The sequence below is a fragment of the Haemaphysalis longicornis genome, unplaced genomic scaffold (genome assembly GCF_048455015.1).
Source record: "Haemaphysalis longicornis isolate Haplotype H1 unplaced genomic scaffold, Haemaphysalis longicornis Haplotype H1 scaffold_36, whole genome shotgun sequence".
Taxonomy (NCBI): Eukaryota; Metazoa; Arthropoda; class Arachnida; order Ixodida; family Ixodidae; genus Haemaphysalis; species Haemaphysalis longicornis.
Genome location: NW_027526353.1, coordinates 1378143 through 1398101, shown reverse-complemented (window position 1 = coordinate 1398101; position 19959 = coordinate 1378143). Strand labels below are relative to the sequence as shown.

Below are 19959 nucleotides of genomic sequence, written 5' to 3'. Positions count from 1 at the left end.
ATCCCCCGTATACCGAGCCATTGTCGAAGACGAAATTTAAACGGTTTCGACCGTGCCGCACTTTGATATGAGGCGACCCGAAGTGTCCCCGTGTAGACGCAATCGGATCCAAATCTCGCAATGGTGCAGACGTAGGCTACATAACGCGAGGTAGCGAGGTTGGATTTTGAATACAAGAACCCTTTTCTAAGCACTTGATATGCCTCGCTTATATTCCACATCTTAATATCGAATCAACTGGTTTCACTTGACTTTCCTGCAGAGCGTTTTGTTGGCGGGCCCCATCGCGCTTTGTATATATGTCAGGTTCACAAATTAGTGTTGTTACTGTCATGGAGCGTGTCGCGCCGTATTCTGTTACTCCTATATGGAAAACACCAATTAGCGTGAGTGGGAGATTTTTGGCTGAAATTCGTCTTTGAAATTCCTCACAGTTGGAGACTTACTACCACGTTCAGTAGTACGATGGCAGAAAATCTACCAGTCTACTCAGGTGGACAAGAGCCGCCTTAAGTAGGCGCCTTTTCCCCGGTTGTACCTCTCCCCAAACCGGGGTATCTGGCTTTTAATACCACGCTGATGATAATGGGAGTATCAAAAACACCTATGCTTCTTCATTCTAACCCACCCCTCCCTCCACAAGTGTACGCCTCCTTACAAAATTGCTGCCAGTTGGTGTCATGTCTCGTGTGAGCTCTAGCGCCAGTAAATGTTTTTTGCCTATGTGAACTTGTGGCCTCACGAATGGATACGAGGGGTTTCCCGCCTAGCGAAGCTCGCTGTGAACATCGTGGAACCAGTCTGGACTACCTGGGACTCACTGAAACGTCTCCTCCGAGTCACCGACCTTCGAGCCGACGGAGTACGCCAGCGAACCAACGCGATGCCTAAATGCAATGACCTTAAACGAAGAGTGGCTTGTTGAAAACAATGCGGTTGTGCATAGGCCAGCCGGTTCAAGGTTGGGATCGCACGTTTTTTTATCGTAACCAATCTTTGGGTGACCTGGGCCCTTTAGTGTCAAATTAAACACAGTGCATTTTCGGCGTCACTGTGCTGGCGACTTTCCTCCTGTCCATGCGAGCGTTGTCCGTGAGAGAAGGCGCCGGTCAGGAAACGTCATAGGAATGGCCCAACTATGTAAAAGCAATGCGAAAATCAAACACCTTAGCTTCAGTTTTGCGTGTTCGAGTCTCCAGCAGAGTGAACACTTCCCACACACTGAATAATGATCGAGTAAATAAGCTACTAATGCTAGTCAGTGATTTTGTTACGCTGTATTCGTATTCATCGTTTGCAGCAGAAACATAAGTTGGCAGAGATAGCATCTCAGAGCTGGTTTTCTTAAGAAGTATGAGCGGTGCCCATCGCGCCCGGTACATGGTGGACGACCAGCACGCGCACCTGCCAGTTGCTATGGCTTAACTGGGGAGAAGAGGACCGAGACGCGGGCTATGGGGGGAGGGAGTGTTGACAAAGGGATGGCGGGTGAAAATTGAACCAGAAGCTTCAATTTGCGGGAACACTCTTGTAGGGTCGACGGCCGCCTATTTGTTTGGGAGGGCTGGAAATCCTGCTCCTTCAGCTGACGCGTTAGAACGACGGGTATCTTTTCGCAACTGTAAGGAGAGCGGGAGGAGTGGGGAAAGTGCGGGTGGTAAAGTCTTAGGCCAACACCGACTGGAAAGGGAAAATCCCCCCAGCGTTTTGGCCTTTCCCCTTGTGATACGTCAGCAAATGGGCCGGATAGATAAGATGGCTGACAAGCCCTGCAGAGGCCATCATCCCAAATGTCACTGCGACCCGCAGAGTCGGCATTCCCCGGCGCGTCTTTTTCCTCGTGCATCTCTTTCCCGCCCAGTAGCTCTTTTTCTGCGTGTTCCTTTGCGCATTTTCGTTTCTGCGAATTTTGGCACTTTCAAAGGAAGTACGCTGAGACGCCATGCAAGTGCTTTATACCGCAATGGTGCTACAACTAAACCGGGGACACGAAGGTGCAGGTGTTCAAGATCGCCAAAGACAGGAAAGACCGAGGAAAGCATGAATACGCGTTGTTCGACGAGACAACCTTTGTAATCTTTGTATCGTATTGGAATAGAATTGCTCTTTCAGTGCAAGAGGATAGACGTGCACGTGCAAATGCTAACAAGGCGCACTTTTCTATATCAAGAACCGAAGAGTTTGCGTATTGTACATATTTTTTTTCTTGGTATGCGAACTTCAATTTGTTGATGAGGATATCATCCGCTTAGTCCCGCATGCAGATGAGGCTACCGGCACCACAATCAAAATGGTGATAACTTATGTGCGCCTTCGCCAGGACGCTGCACCTTCTATGTGCACGAACTATCTGGGGTACATGTCTACGGTAGCTACGAAGAGGGTAGACCCTGACTCCACTCTGGCGCACATGGAGCATGCTGCAATGCAGAAAGCCATCGGTGAATCCCACGAGGTGTTTGACATGTGCCCTGGACAGTTTATGGAACGCCGTGCTATCGAACGCCATTTCATCGAAGCATGCGCGTTTCATGGAAGCTATGACGTCAAACGCCGTTTTCTCGAATCGACGAGGCTCGTTTGATCGAACCGCACTCACCTGTCCGTGGTGCACTAGAATGTTTGGCTTTTTTTTTTCGGCAATTTGCGGCTACTTCGGGACACTCACCCGCCTACCTTCTCCAATTCCAAGAGCTTTGCCAATGGGTCCTCAATATGCCCTGCCAACACAATCTCGCACAGCAAACAAACGAAGATGACACCGAAGCACAGAATAAATTTGGTTTATTACAACGAAATGAGTGGTTAACAGATGGCGCAGGATGGGCGAAAAATGTAAGAAATATTTCAGCCAATATTTCACAGAATCGCTAACACAAGTTATGTGGAATCGCTCTCAGGAAATTTTTGATGGGAACTTGTCCGCCAATCAGGCGCATGATGTTTTTTTTTTCGTGCAACTACTACTCTTTAATGCTTTGGCGGCTACTGGCTGTGTAGAAAGTATTATATGTTGTTTTCATTGGTTTCATGTTCTTGCTGAAGGCGGATGAGGAAACAGCTGACAGCGGGGTACCCACAACTTTGAGGAAGCGGCTATGCCAGATCTCTACTGCTATATTTCCGGTGGCTGCCCTGCAGCTAACAAAGGGTGGGCAGACCACAACTGTTGCGGATTGTGGCGGCGTCCGAATCACAACGCCGCCCTGCAGGTGACCTGCTTTGCACACGATGTAATTCGTCTCAAACCACGAAGGTAGCTGTGAAGCCGCTGGGGGGAAGTCATCCACCTAATTTCTAGATTGGTCTGGGGCACTTCAATCCTAGTGCTGTCTGTAACATGGTTGTATTCTTTCAAGAATTCCAAATCATGCGCTGCTCAGTCCTCAATTCACATCATACAGAGTTACCACGCGTCCCCTGCTTGGTCCGTAACGCTCGCACTTGCAGCAATAGTTCTGCATAAATTTCTTGTCGCAAACGTAGCCGTAGCCACCGAAGCAGATATTCGGTTTTCCACGGATTGTCGTAGTGAACTCCATAGCGCGTATGCCAACAGTTCAATGTAAAACTTCTGCTGTACATAATACCAAACACGTGCAAAGGTACCCATCACACTTATCTCAGCCCAGCGCATCTAGACACAACAGATACACTTTCTTGTGACAAGCATGCGCACATCGGGACAACAGTCGTGTTTCGGAGCACGGTACATGAGTCTTGTAAAGTCTTATCTATTAAGCGTTACCATTTCGCTGGCAACTAGCTTCCGCAACGCTTCCACTGCTTTTATAGCTAACCTTTATAGGACAGAATAACTATTCGATGAAACGGCGTTCATTGAGAAACTCTACCATGAAACGTCTTTCAAAGAAACGGCCTTCGGCGAAGTTTCCAGAACCAGTTTCACAGAACTCGCAAAGAGAATAAAGTCAATTCCTTTAGCGATCTAGCCCGCCACTTGAGGAGGCAGGAGACGAAGTTCTGGGACATAATCGTCTTCTTGTAATTCACATCCTCAAAGATAAATTGCCCTGGCTAAAGTACTCTATTTGGGTCAAGGAGACGAGCGTGAAGGTACATGTAATGAAAACGGCATTAAAAAAGCTAGGCGCAGACGTGGGCACTCCCAAAACTGCCAGCAGTGAGTGGTACATCGTGAAACTCCTCGAAAGCATCGAAAACTGGACGGCGCGTGAGGGGCACGTGGCAATTCATCAAACACTGCTTCAACAAACACCGTTTCCTCTATGTGACGTTGGCTGTTTTATCGAATGCTGTTCAGAAGCTGTGGTCCCGACGACAATTGCTGCTGGAAATGTTTACGTTTTGTTAGTCATAACGAGATTCATGAAGCATGAAAGGCTTCGCAGTTTGGATCACGTGAAAAAAACCCTCATTTTTTAGGCACAAGCCTTTGTCACTGCCACTTCCCGTGCCGATTATGCTCAAGATTGAATACGTGTAAGTTGCTCCGGGTTCGGCTGACTTTTGGCTATACAGTAGTTTTTGTTACTTCCTTTCTCTGGGTTTTCTGATTACACAAATTTTTTGATAGCCCAAATTGCTAGAAGACACATTTTCAGAACGCACAAAAATCCACCAATCGACTTGTACCAATCAAAGAATTTTTTTTCGAAGACGACATGAGATGTTAAAATAACTACATTGTACAAAAACTAAAACATGTATGATAACGCTGTAACTGTTTTACTGGTGCGCATTTGCTTTCAAAAGGACATTTAGTGGCATATTTCTCCGGTGTTTCCAAATGCGCTTTAGGGCCACTTGTTGGCTAGAATAGCCTTCTTTTACCTAGAGGGCTACTGGCTACGCAAAAGAGCTTTCAGCCATTTGTCCGGAGCCTTTTGCTCGTGTTGCAGGTGGCTGAGGAACCGCAAAACGCCGGGGTGTGAGATTCTGTTGTTCCGCTAAGTGCTGAATGGACCAGAAGGGAGGCCGACCTGGTTGGAGCGCGGATCAACGGTACACTATGCAACTGGCGTAGCTTTCTCGCTACCTAACGTTATCGAACCCGCAAGGCAGCTCTGAGAATTAGGGCAGAAACGCCTTCTTCAGCTCGTCGAACTCCTGCCAGTGAACAAGATTTTGGCACTGGGCGTAGTAACTCTAGTCAAGTGACGTTCTGTCGAATTCTATGTTGTGGTAATAAGGCCAATGCGCGGAATTGTCGGATGAACATAAAACTGGCATCGTGTGCAGAGGCTGAAACATTTATGCAGACGGCAGCATCTAGCGAATTCATCAAAGCTTATTCACATGTCAGTGTGCTTGATCACGTGCTTCAACAAAACAAATCAGCATTTTCTTCCGCAATAATGGGGTCATATAGAAACGACCAGAAGGAAGATCTAAGCTCTCAAAAAAATGACAATCTGACTTGGTTCTGTCTATGCGCGCTAAAGGCTCTTCTCAATTGTGTACGGCCAGATTTGATGAAATGTCCTCGATCAAACGTCCTTCTACGAAACGGAGGTCGATTAAACGGCTTTTATCAAGTGGAATTCAATGTAACGGCGCTCGATGAATTGCCGGCAACCTACCTGAAGTCCAACTCAGTCACAGAAATTCGCGAGGCTGTTAGCTTACAGCTGGGTCAGTTGTCGACGTCCCAAGAAGGAGAAAGATAACGCCGACTGCATTCGTTTTCTGAAAGAGCAGATCACTTTATACCTAGGAAGAAAACAGCCCACACGCTACAGTGCTGATTTCATGCTGTTTTGCTGCCTTCTCTACGTGATATCGCCACATATCTATGCTCACATACGCAGCCATGGAAGCATCAACTTGCCACATCCTATGACAATAAGGTCAGTGGGCTCGTCGTATAATATGAGCGCTCAACGAGAACATCGCGTGAAACGTTCTTTAGTTACATGGCGAGGAGAATTTCTGACCTAAAAGTCGACCACCGCTTTCGGACATCAATGGTAGACAAAATACACATAAAAACTTACTTTGGTTAAAAGGGCGGCAGTATTACCAGCGTTGGGCTAAACCAAAATGAAGCTGCAAACTGTGCGCTCATTTTCACGGTGCGCAGCCTCACGTGTAAATTCACAGTAGTTGCGCACATCGTGCCATTGAACGGGCTAGACGCTCAGTTCCTGCACGAGACGCCTCAAAGATGTGATTAGCGGGCTGAATTATTTTGGGTACCAAGTCGTATACGTCGTGAGTGACTAAAACGCTGAAAAGAGAAAAGCGATGTCCCTATTCGAATCGCTCCCATCGAACAGAATTGTGTACCAACACCCGTCAGTCCCTGCAAGGCTGCTGCGCTTCGTTATTGACCCCGCCCGCAAACTCAAATGCACACGAAATAACTCGATCAACCAGAAGAAGGACGCAGTTTGCTTCTACTTCCTTGATATTCAGACAGAGCAAAGCCAGTGCGTAAGCAAGGAGCGCACTTTGCGACAATCAGAGACCTTCAAAGAAAAGAGTGTGACCAACTGTTGAAGCACGTGCCCGGGCTGTCAAGAAAAGTCGTCTACCCGTTGAATATTGAGAGGCAAAACGTAAAGCTTGCCCTCCAAATATTCAACTGCTTCTTGCTTCAGGCTTTGTGTGTTGTTGGAAAGACGCACAACCTCTTCTTTTTTGACGCCACTGCTACTTTGGTTGAAATCGTCCTCAAGTGCTGGAAAACTGAAAATGCAAAAACTCCATGCAAGGGAAAGAATCTGCAAGGCGACTTCCAACAACCCGTGTTTTTCGTTGACAACGATTCAAAAATCGACTTCTCGTGCATGCTGCTGGCACGGTTGGACAACCGGAAAAGCAGAGCCCTGGACAAGGGTACTTTGACGACGGAGACCCGGGCTGCCTTCGATCACGCCACCTACGCTCTTGAAGAGCTCGCTTCGGATGTCCTATGAGTTTCTTGGTAAGATAAATGCCGTCTGCTTAGAAGACCGCTTCGGAAAGTATAGACAACTGGCAGGGGCGCAGTAACACGTTTATATCAGGCAGATTTATAAAGTTGGAAACAAGCTGCGCCTGCAGGGCACATTGCCAATGGTTTCCACTCATCAGCACTGGGAATTTGTCCGGAAGCTGGCGGAGGTGCAACTCCCGAGCTGCAACGTACTTGTCAGCACCGAGACTACGTCGATTGCGAAGGACGTCTTGCCGGTCCTTGTCTACTTTGCAGGGTACGCAGTCTCTGGGACCCTATAAGAGTGGAACTGCGAAAAGTGAAGTGGCGCGTTGACTTTTCATAAGACAATCAGAGCGTCTGCCGCTCATGAACACTACAATCTTGTGAAGCAGTTGGACAGAGGAACTCCAGTGTACCCATCGATGTTTGCCCTAAATGCCGTTACTCACAGCTGCGTTTTCGTAGGACACCTGGCTACGGAGCCACAACTCCTTCAAACGGTTGGACAGGGAAGGTCGTCATGAAGGTGACGCTGCAACTGCTGGCAAAGGGAGAACAATCTGACTTCCGCGCCTGTGAGAATGGTCACATGAGCGACTCAGCGCTAAAACACATCGTGCGGTGCAGCACAAACGCTTTGCTGAAGAACATCTGTGGCAAACTTAAACAGACTTGTCGAAGGCGCTGATAAGTAATAAAAAAGGAAATCCGAAACTCTCCAGAAGAAATAGGTGTATTGCATACGGGCTAGCGCCACCTGAAACGATATTGGTTTTCGTAAATAGAAGTTATGCTCCTGTAAATTTCTTCGTGCCACCTTTATTTCAAGGTATACGCATGCTCCTTCTTCCAAGATAACGAAAAAGTTTCAGTGCGGTACATTTGCGCCACACCCGCTCTTGAACAGAGCACTGAAGTTTTACCAAAACGCCGTATCGTGTGGCGTCACAAAAAGAGAGCTATGGCGGTCTCCCTTGCCAGTCGGTGTTGCTTAAGCTCGTTACCAGAACACAAGACAAGAGGGCAAGAGGGAGCTGGAAAAGCGTTTTTGAGGTTGGTTGCAAAAGGAGTCGCATTCAGTATTGAACAACATTACGTCTTGACCTCGTTGGTCCTGACCAGGTAATGACAGAAGTATCTCGGATGAAGGTGCAATAATAAATGGTTTTAAATGAATATTCAAAAATGGTAAGAAGAGATTGCAAATTCTGCGTCATTAAAATTTTGCTTCTTTTTTTAAGGTCGGCTGTACAACATGCACGCGTATTTGTTGCTGTAGATTAAAAGAGCTTAGTCATTCTTGCAACCGCTGCTTCCGTGGCTTCGCGGTGAGCATGCCAGGAGGCGGCGTCTTGAGAAGCAAGTGCAAGCGATCAGCGTAACTATCAATGCCTGGATGTCTTCATTGTTTGTGAGTGACTTACGTATTTTTTCCGTTGGAGAGAGTAGCAGTAAATGAGTCCTTCCTAATTGACCATGTATTTTAATGGTGGTGTTTTGTTGAATCAGCGTTTTTATAGTGTTGTTAATTACTTGTGCACAAGCATTTTTTGTTTGCAAGTGCTTTGCAATAAATGTTCTGTGCACATAAAAAGAACCTTTCACGCTTCGCCATTAAAACGATCGATAAAAACCCACAAAATACGCCAAATGCGGTTTCTCGGCACTCCTAAAATAAAATTAAACACGGGCTGTGAGCATAATAACAGCTCCCAAATGCAGTCACAAATTTCCTTACAGGCTTTTATCAAACACCTCAAAATAGCAAAAAATATTACGGATACTACTGATCAGTACTCCGAAGGCGCCCCCAGAGATCTCCTAGTGGGAAAAAATAACATACTTCCAAGGCTCCCCTTGATGATTCCTATTTTAGTGCAATAAGTCTTTACTCCAAAATAAAATAAATAACCCCCGAAAAAACTGGAAGTAAACGATAGACCCACTGGAAGGAGTATTGTATGCTGCCACTTGGGAGTGAGGTATGATAAAACCATTTGCTCCAGTTTTGGCTTATTTGTGTTCTGGGTCTAGTAGTCGCCGTTCGGTCGCCACGATACTTCGCACCAACACAAAGTAAGATTATCAGCTGAGTGAAAGCTATTTGTTTAGGTAGGAAAAGATGTGTAAGGCGATGGTGGCCAAATGCAATTTTCGTCGTTTTTGTAAAGTGGCGATCTAGACATTGCGCAATAGTTTTTTCACTGTTTAAAATTTCCAATTCAGAATTTTATTCTTGTGTAGAGCCTTTTTCCGCATTTTATTCTTGCCTTTGTAAGCGGGCCAGCGAACTGTTTCATTTCTAGCGTCGAGCAAAGGTTTTTGCTCGAAGAAGAACTCCAGTTTCCGAAACAGGTTAATTGCGCACAAAACACACTGATGTTGATAGTGCATCAGCCTCAAATTTTTACAAATACGCCCAATAAATCCTTGATAAACTTGGAGCTGCAACCGTCTATAATGGCCTATTGGCAAGAAATGTATCTTAGAAACGGCAGCTTCGACAGTGGAATTTGCAAACAAGGCAATTACGAAAACGTGGCTCTTCATTTTTGTGTTAGGGATTAGGGAAAATTTAGAAAGTAAGGCGCCTTCACACTCTTTGTGTGGATGGGAGCTTTATTCAGCTCTCTTAACAAATGCAAGGCTGCTCTAACACAATTCGTTTATCTTCTGCTTTCGCAGATACGTCCCCCTATTGGCGGTGAGCCCGAACACAGGCGGCGCTGCGAAGCGCGCCTCCGTTACGTCAGCTTAGGGATTCTCGCATTTGTCGTCTGCTTCACTCAGGATCGCTCTCCCTGCTGTTTCTTTGCGCTCGGTCAAGGTCTGATGCTTGTCCGCACCAGAACTGGCGTGTGGGTAACTTTTTATCATAATAATAGGCTTGAAATCGCATACACTAGCTCATGGTGTCAATTAAAGTATAGTTTTGGATACCGCTACGCGAGAAACATTGCCGGCGCCACCCCATTCCTTGCGAAGCCGGTCCTGTGGGAGCGCGAAGAGTCGGAGCTAGGCGTCAGCTTCTCATGTAAGCATTCGAACAAAATGAACAGTCAGCTGCTAATAACCGACAACAGCGAAAATGGAAGACCAAAACAAATTCTAGGCCTTCAGGGCTGTCGGCTTTGGCAGAAGGCATCACGATTCCCGGTAATCATACGTAAGGTAAAACAGTTTTTGCAACCTCGCCGAACGCTCGAACGCGTTTTGTCACATCACTTTACGTTGTCAAGGCATGAAAGTTTGCCGACATGCACTATAGACTGCAAAAACTGTAGGTTGAGTTGCAAATAATCTAGTGTGTATATACGCGCGTGCTGATTCTATACCAGGCATCTAACCAGTATGGAGGTTTATTGAGCAAAACGAGTCACGTCTTCGTTAAATTTATAGTAACACATATATGTTTGTTAAGGCCTGGAAAAATATTTCGGAACATTTTGCACAGCCATATCTTCCCGATATTCGGATACGCGTTATAAGAAAACTGCACTCAAGAGGGGGGGGGGGGGAGTAAGGGGAAGAGGGGAAATCTTTGTTTAACAATTAAATCGATCTGGTTAGTGGGCCGGGTCCTCAGTCCAGGACAAGAGATTAAAAGTAATTTTCTTCAAATCATAGAACACCCTCCCGAGTAAAATAAGATTTGTTCTTCGCGCCTGGAAGGGTTGAAAAGCAATAAAGAGCTACTTGGAATTCTTCGGTTTCGAGTCTTGTAATATATGCAGGTATACTATTTATTACGTTAGTTAGCGAGTATATCATGCCTTCAACACCGTATTCATGTCATCATTGTTCGAGTTGAGAGTCAGTTCGTTATGATAACGATATAATTACGATAGAAATTCGGAGCACAAAAGCCGCCTTCGAGTACTGTGGACCACGTTGTTTAGGGCGCGATCGCGGTGGCGTAGCACAAACCTTCTCATTGTATTTGCATGTGAATAAACAAAGCACGCTGCGGATATGCACCTTCTTGCACGCAGCTGTAATGAAAGCCAATTTGTGAAGAAGGGAATGTATGCGATACAAAATGAAGGAAATATCCACACGAGCTTTGTGAGGCTCCCAAACATCCCGAAACCTCCTAATAAGAAGTTGGTGCCGGCGCAGAAAAATTAATGCGTTGGGCAGAAAAAAAGCAAGAAACATTAATCCGATACAAGACAACAACGAAAGAAACAGAAGAAAGCCGCTTTATTTCCTGCTGTGCGATGAGCGTGTAGAGGCCGCTGCTTGGTACGTATTATTAGACTGTTGAGTCATCATAGGAGCATCTCAAAAATACTGCAGGGAAGCCTACGCATTTTGAATACTTATCGAGAAGCTCTGATCGCTGATCCTCGCGAATAAGCAAGAAAGGACGAGTTACACACGATCTTCTGACCGATACTCTGAAGAAAGTTGTTCTCTATCTCTTCGTGTGTTGCAAACTTGTGGGGGATACAGCTTCAAATTATTCAGATGCGTCAGAAGCTGGCAAAACAACTGAGTCACTAGAAATACGCTTTTTAACGCACTACAGCAACGAAGCGGGCGATTTCTAGCCCAGGCACTGTTGCCCCTCACAAGCGGAGTGTAGCAGACGACAGCGGCGCGAATCCCTAAGCCGACGTCAGAGCCAGGGGGCGCCACTGAAAGATCTCACCGCCAATTCTGCGCGACTTGCGTAGCAGAGCAGCAAGGTGGGATTAATTACGTGTACTTCAATCTGCGCTGCAAAACTCCGAGGCTGTGCAAACTTACAAGCTGGCAGTTTGCGACAAAAACATAAAATTTCAACTTTCTTTTTCTGCGGTAGGCATGCGAAAAGGTCTTCCTGAGCACCGTAATCTTGGCTGTCTTGCTTGTCCTGAAAGGAGTGGCGGGTGTAAAACCACATCTTGCGGAAGTCTGTCAAAGCATAACGTTTTTTTACTGCGCTCTGCCTAGTAACTTCCTCGGCCTGTCGTTGTTTTTAGTTGTGTTTTGGTTCCTAGCGTAGATGGCGGCCTCAAAAGGCGGCAGCTTGCAGGAAATTAGCCTTTTGGGAAACTTGCCTTTATAACTGCTTCAGGCTTCTCTGACGCTTCCACGTAAAGTGCCGTGCATAATGTATGCATTGGCCACGTTGACTTTTCGGTGCAGAAAAGAGGTGGGCGTAAAAAATAAGTCACAGCAGCGAAAACTTCTCATTACTCCGGGGCAGCTGCTGCTCATGGTACGGAGAACACATTGTTAACTGTTGGAACGGTCACCCTGACGGTTGAGAAAAGAGCTTACCGGACTAATATGGAGCACCGGGAAAAATGATACTTTTCTAACAATCTTTGGAGCGTAGGTTTTAATTTGTGGTTGTCGTTGAGGCTATCTCTCCCTTTTGTTCTGACGCTATTTTGTCAGCAGGTTTTATGTTGAGTTTATTCTGACTGGTTTCACAACAAGCATTTTTTGCTACAAAAAGGACGACGACACAAAATTTTGTTAGCTATTTAAAAAAATATGTTGCAATGCAGAAAAATTTGAAACAGCTTCTGATATTGAAGGCCTTGGTATCCGGCTATGTTTATCTTTTCCCTACAATCTGTTTCCTCACCAAGCGCTACGAATGCAAAGAAACAACGGGAATGACAGAGCCCCCTTATACAAGCACGTGTGATTTTTTACCCTGATTCATGCACTACCTCAAGATGCGTCTTGTAAGTCAATATTTACCTACTGATTTCTATAGAAACCTTTGTTTCTTCTTGACCAATAGTCGGCATTGACTTCTCAGTGAAATTTTCGCAGGCATCCTTTTAGAGAAGAGGTTGGAGTGTCGTTTTACGGCACATAGTAATGTCGAATGAAGGGGACTATTTCAGTTTTGCGGTTGCTATGAAATATGTCGCCAGACTTAACAAATTCACTAATCAACTGTGTAGAACGAGTTGTGCCCTCTTTGAAGGCAGTGTTTGAAACATTCAGTGCAGTTGCTCCGACAGAGCGCAGTAGTAACTTCAATTTAAGGAGCATCCGGCGTAGTTGAGATAACCTGTCGTTAACATATCTTTTGAAATTTATGGCTGCTGATTTCAGATTTAAGAGCGGTCAGGCCTAACTCCGTGCGCATTTATACGGGGCTTTGTTTCGTCTTTGATAGTGGGGTTAGCGAAAAGTTCTTTGATAGAGTTGTTAGTGAAAAACCAACTTGGGTATAATCTCTAGGCGTTTAGTGCACCCAATAACCTGTGACCGCTGTGGGTCGCTGGACGGAGTCTACTGCGTCACCCAATACGCTAATGAAGAATGCCAGTTACGTAGAGAAAAAAGATTTACTTGCGCAGTTGTGACCGTTCCGTCGTAGCTCTTTGGGGCTTGCGGTGCTGCCGTTTACCGACAGATCAGGACAGTATTGAGATAGCTGAGTTGCCGTGAAAGAGCGCAAAGCCCTCTTTTGGGCCACGGTCTTTTGTGCGGGCGGATGCCGCCACTATAGGAAAGCCTACTCGTCCGGTGCTTTTAACTCTTAAGGGTGATATTTATATGGGATGTCTAAGTATATTTACATTTCATTACGTTGCTTGAAGATAGAAAAAAACGTAAATGAAAACTAGGAACGTATAATTTAAAGAAATCTGTGCCAAAAGGCAAACGGCAAAGGTCTGCGGGATTTCAGTGAGAAAGCCGATAGCGTGGTGTCAAAATAATTTTAACCAAGTAAAATATGGTTGACAATGAATGTGCGCGGCCATGAATATCGGTCAAATGGCAGCGTAAACAAATGCAGCGAAAAGTACAGACCGAAACAAATCGATTTACCAAAAATTATTGCATTGAGAAAAAGACGGTGAATAAACGTTTGCTAAACTAACAAACGATGGCCTTCGATTGAAGCTTTAAACAGGCGACGTCAGCCGAGATGGCGGTTATGCTACTAGATCATTTACCTATGTCTCAGGAAATGTATCAAAACATTTGGCTAGCTTGAGTTCTCTCAGCTAGTATTTGTCGTTGTACGTCCAAGCTTCACAAACTTGAGCAAGTGATGCTTTCTCACATCCGCGAAAAGTTTAAAAATGACAGATAATAATACTTTTTGCATCGCTGATCAAATGTTGCGATCTTCATATAGAGCAACGGCCCCATAACCACACTGTTACTGTGTTATTCCTGTTAAAAGCGCAGCGCAACGAGTTGGACTAGCATCAAGAAAAACATGGACTCGGTCAGCCACGCAGACAATTTCTCCCGTATCACCCTGCTTGCTGTATACATCGGCAAAATGTAATATTTCTTTGCTGCCTAGCCCCATAACACACTAATCAGTCTCCCACTCAAATTTCCCATTTTTGTTCCATACCCGCACAGCCCATCATGGACAAAATATAAATGTTCGAGTGCGTCACTTTGCCAGATTTTGCGCTGCTCAGGCGCCTTCAGTGGGAAGTTTTTTCGTACCTGCATCCGCCCAAGCTGTAGCACATTGGTTTAGTGTTTTCTTCCTTCCTTTAAACTATTTTTGGCGTTACATTTTAAGTACACTATTTTCTACCTGCAATGAAAAATGAAACATGAACCCCGGAGTTGAATTTCGCTGCACCGTTCTTCCTGATGAGGGATGGGGGTGAAATAGTGAGGTTCTTTTGGGGCCCGAGGCCGAGATGACGATCTCGGCTCGCCCTGATGACCGACGTCCGATGCTTGAAGAAGGTGAGGGATGAGAACTGCCTGTCTTGCTAGATATTAGGTTTATTTACATTATTTACAAAGCTCCAAGTATTTACATCAGGTCAGAATGCCGGTTACTTTGACACTCTGCCCGCAGCAGCCTTTTCGGCCAAGATCTATACGCTTAGATCCCTCTCGACCGACCCCCGACAAAACCCAACACTCCGGTTTTGATAACAAAAACCCCGCCCCCAAAAATGGGGCGTACAAGAAAGACAGAAAAACCCTTTAAACAATTAATAAAAACTCATTGATTGGCCACAGGAACCAGCCAATCACACGTGTCCCCACCTGCGGTGACGTGACCCAACCCTTTCTCTCTTATGCACTCAAAGTGCGTTTCCTACGCACGCTGTTACACCCGGCCAGAAAATACAGGACATCTGCGGCCTAAAGTGAACCATCCATTACGTTCAGCGGGCGGCATCTGCACAAAAAACAGCCAAGCCGAGGGCCCGGAGCGGTCCTCGCGCGGCTGACCTCCCTCCGCGCGGCGCCTCCCGCGACGCCCCCGTTGTCCCGCGACGCGCAGGACAATGAGGGTTGCTAATTCCCTCCCAGACGAAGGGCGCCGCGGCCTGCCGCCAGTCGCACCGGAAGACGCGCTTCAGGCCCACTCGGTGGTCTCCGAGGCGATTGACCCGTCAACGACCCACGCCGCCGCCGGAGTCGAAGATTTCCAAACTTACACCGCGCGCGCTTTCAACACGAAGAGATACGATAACCTGGCTTCCCGTCAGCCTGTTATGCCGAATGACACAGCCACCTGCGACGCAGGCTAATCGCCCCCGTCCTTTGACACACAAAAGGACGGACACAACACACGCTCTCCACGTCTCTGAACTTGGCGTCCGTGCGGCTACATGAAAGGGACACGGGAAAGCAGCCACCAGCGGAGGCGACGCGGATACCTGAGCCCCCGGCGGCCTTAATTAATTACATGCGGAGCCCGAACTTAACACCTCCGCACTAAGAATGTTGTCCGTACACTAGCTGTACGTGCAACATTAACTCTCCTGCACGTTATGACTTACTGCAGAGCCAGAACTAAAAAAAAAACACACTCAAGCCGTTACACGAGTACACTACAACATACAACACAATACAACAGTCGAAAATTACCCCGGCACACACCAACCTAACCAGCACAACGCGCCAGCCAACTGCACCAGAAACGGATACAACACGGCATGCTTAGTGCCCTGGCCTGGCCGTACCCCCCCCCGCACAACAGTACAATACACTTATCCGAACGCTGGCCATCACATGTGGCATCTCCCATTTACAAAGAACGACATGGTCCCACCTCTTCCCAGACCCGCAAAACGAAAAAAAAACACTTTTTTTCCTCCCAATTTGCGAACATGCCCGACCATGCACAGTGTCTTTTACGTCACAATCTCAGGCAGGACACCATACTGTACATTCCTTGGTTTGCCATGAAATGCCACTACCCAGCAAGGCAGAAGTGCGCTTTAGAACAGGGGGGGGGGGGCGCCAGTGGTTCCTCCCACCGCACTCTACCCATTTTCAGTCTCAAGTCTCGATAGGGCATCAGCGCACTTATTGAGTGACCCCTTTATATGCGAGAACTCTAGGTCATACTTTTGTAGTGCCAGGGCCCAGCGAGTGAGACGAGCGCTAGATGACGTTGACCGCGTCAAATAAGTTAATGGGTTGGGGTCAGTCACCACCTTGACCTTAGAGGCAAAGAGCCAGGTGTCAAGACGCCCTAGTGCCCATACCACCGCGAACGCTTCTCGTTCTATCGCTGACCATTTCGCCTGCTGTGGTGTCAGCTTTTTGCTCAGAAAGGCAATTGGTCTTTCCTGCCCGTCGGTTTCCTGCGCTAAGCAGGCCCCCACACCCCTTTCCGACGCGTCGGTTGTCAAAACAAAGCCCCTGTCGAGGTGGGGCGCGCTAAGTGTCGGCAGGTCCCTGAGGATGGCCATCACTCTGTCGAACGCCTGATTGGCCTCCGCGCTCCACGGCAGTATGTTCGGTACACGCCGGTTCGTGAGGTCAGTTAGAGGGCGAACCACCTCTGAATAGGCCGGAACGTAGTCTCTGTAATAATTGAAAAGTCCTAGAGCACTGCGGAGCTCCTTTTTGGTCACCGGAGTCTTCAGGCCGGCTATCGCATTTACTCTTTCAGGGTCAGGTGAGTGCTTGCCCGAACCGACAACATGGCCGAGGCATTTTACGCTCGGCTGGGCGAACTTACATTTATCCGGATTAACGGTCAGTCCAACTGACTCAAAGGTCGTCAGCACCGCCTCCAAATGCCTCATATGCGCCTCCCATGTCTCCGAATACACCGCTACGTCGTCGATGTACGCGGAGGCGTAGCCTTTGTGGGGCCGCAAGACTTCATTCATTATCCTCTGAAAGGTGGCAGCCGAGTTACGCAACCCGTAGGGCATGACCCGCCACGCGTACAACCCACTAGTGGTAACGAAAGCTGTGTACTTCTGTGATGCTGGTTCGACGGCTATTTGCCAGTAGCCTCGCGTCATGTCTAGTAGAGTGATATATTTTGCCTTAGCGACATCATAAAGCAGCTCTGTCATGTTCCCCATGGGAAAGCTGTCTGCCTCAGTGACTGCGTATAGTTGGCGGTAATCGATACACATTCGTATCGTACCGTCACTTTTTGACACACAGACGATAGGGTGGGCAGCGCTACTTTCGATCGGGTATATCAGCCCCCACTCTCTAAGCTCTTGGACCTGGCGTTCGACCTCTCCTCTCAGTGTTATTGGCACTCGATACGGGTAGGCCTTAGAGGGCTTCGCTCCTTCGACGAGAACAATTTTGTGTTCTCCGACATTACATTTCCCAGGCTTCCCCGAGAATGTGGCTTCGTAGCATCGCACTAGTCGAGTGAGCTCTCGCGACTGCCCGGCCGTCAAATGACAATTTTCCTGCAGCCGAACTGATACGCTGCGCTCAGCATTTCTGCTCTCTGGGGTGGTCTCGAATTCTCCGAACTCCTTGTCCGACTCGAACACTATCCCCACATTATTCGCGCGGAGGTAGTACCTCCTCAGTCGGTTCGCATGCACCCACTTTTCTGCGTCGTTAGGGAATTGCACAATGTAGCTGTTTGGCCTTATCCTCTGCTTGATCTTATCAGGCCCTAACCACCTCGGCTGCATTTTCCCCACTTGTCCTGTTTCTAGGACTAAGACTTCCTCCCCCACTTCGAAGTCTTTAGGGCGTGCCCTCAGGTTGTACTTTTCGGCGTACGATTGTTGCATCTGTTCCGCCCTTAGGTCGACTACTCGCGCCGCTTCTCCCATCCTCTCGCGCAACTCTGCCAGATAGTTGACCGCGGATTTGTTGAGCCCTGTCGGTGGCTCCCATGCACCCGTCCAAGTCTTTTGAAGTATGCTTAACGGTCCCTGTGGAACACGCCCGTATATAAGCTCAAACGGTGACACCCCCGTTATCTCGTGAGGCAATTCCCGATAAGCCCAAAGGATACACGGTATAAAGCGAACCCAGTCACGTTCATGGTCGTGCATTACGTGCCTAAGCATGGCCTTAAAAGTTCCATTCCAACGCTCCACGAGTCCGTTGCTCTGAGGGTGCTCCGGCGTGGAAAAACGCACTTGTACTCTGAGTCGCTCCGATAGCTCCTTCGTCACTCCCGCCGCGAAGTTCGAACCCTGATCGCAACATACTAACTCGGGAATGCCAAAACGCGAGAAAATGTCGAGCAGTGCTTGACAGGTTGCCTTGGCTGTCAGGGCCCGAAGTGGCACAACCTCCGACCACCGAGTACACACGTCGATCACGCATAGCGCGTATCTATGTCCCTGGGACGAGGCCGGCTCAAGGGGCCCAATGCAATCTAGGTAAATTACCTGGAACGGTTCCTCAGGTCGCGTAAGGGGTGTGATAGGAACTCGATCCGTCACCCTAGTATTTGAAAAGACTTGGCAAGTACGGCATGACTGACAGTGTTTTCTAACATCCCCCGCCAGTGTTGGCCAAAAGAAAGCGCTTCGAACGCGCTGTTTCGTCTTTTTCTCGGAGAAGTGCCCGCCGATCGGCGCGTCGTGCGCGAGCGTGAGCACTTCCTTACGGCGTGCCTCCAGGAGTACCAGCTGTTTACACGCTTTCCCGTCGAGAGTTTCACGATGAAAAAGTAAACCCCCCTCGATAGACATCCCATGAGTCCCGGCTTGGGCTTGCGACCAAGCGCTTTCTAACGACGTGTCTGTCCTTTGTTCCTCTGCGAACGTTTCGGCTCTCGCTGCCCCTTCTTGGCGAATGGGCAGCGCTTCGACAACTTCGCTCGACTGTGCCGCACCTACAAAGCATTTCTGCTGCCCGTCGTTCCGTTCTGCGTTAGTTAGAGAATCCTGCTCCCTAGGTCCCTCTAGTGCGCTGCGCTCCGCGAGCTGTTCCTTCTCCATTTCACCCAAGCGTCGCGCTAGTTCTACCGCTTCATTTTCCACTCTCTTGAGTTCCTCAAGGGTGTGTGGCTTTAGAAGAGCCTCAACACCTCCGGCCAACTCGTCCGTTACTGCGCAGAGCGTCATGACTTTGGGATGAATACTCCCTTCTCGGTCTGTCAGACTAAGCGGCACATACATGAGGTCCGCGGAAACTATGTGCCCAAAAGCACCCCTAAGACGCACTTTCCCACGTCCCTCGGCGCCCTGGGGAACTACGTTTCTCCTCAAAATGGTGATATCAGCCCCCGAATCCAAGCAGGCTTTAAACGCTCGTTCTTCGGAAACTAGGTGGACCCAAGTCAATCGCGAAGTTCCAACCGCCTCTGCAACTGATTCGTCACTCTCTGCTGCCCGCCAACACGTCGCCTTAGCTGCCGTGAGTCTTTCCTGAGACGTCTTTGATGGCTCTTAAAGGTTGGGATCCCCTCGAATTTGCTTGCGGGCAATTGGACCGGAAGTGCCCCAGGCGACCGCAGGTGAAGCATTTGGGTGGGGCTCTCTGATCGCTTCTCGGTGGTTTGTCCATCAAGTCTTTCTGCTTCGCACCCCCCTTTTTGTCTCCTACTGGCGGGTTTTGGTTCGGCAAATGGTGACCCAACTTGCTATCCTCGTACTTCTCTGCTAGCCTCGCAGCATCCTTTGGCCTGAGCCAATCTCCCGTTTCCTGCTGCAGCACGCACGTCCGAACCTGCTCGCTCATTAGCGTTTTGGCGCGATCTGCTACCAGAAGTTCCTTCAACTCATCTATCGTTTTTATTTTACGGCTACGGAGATAATAGTCTAGGGTGGTCTCTAGCTTCGTCACAAATTGACCCCACGTCTCCGTGCCTTTCCGGCAAGCATAAAACCTTCTCCTGTACTCGTCTGGAGTGAGCTTAAGTTCTGCCAACACGT

General features: G+C 48.0%; 1 pseudogene; it reads left to right on the top strand.

Moving 5' to 3' along the window:
• Positions 1–2410: 2410 nt before the first annotated feature.
• On the top strand, positions 2411–6902 carry LOC144177978 (uncharacterized; annotated as a pseudogene).
• The last annotated feature ends 13057 nt before the right edge of the window (positions 6903–19959 follow it).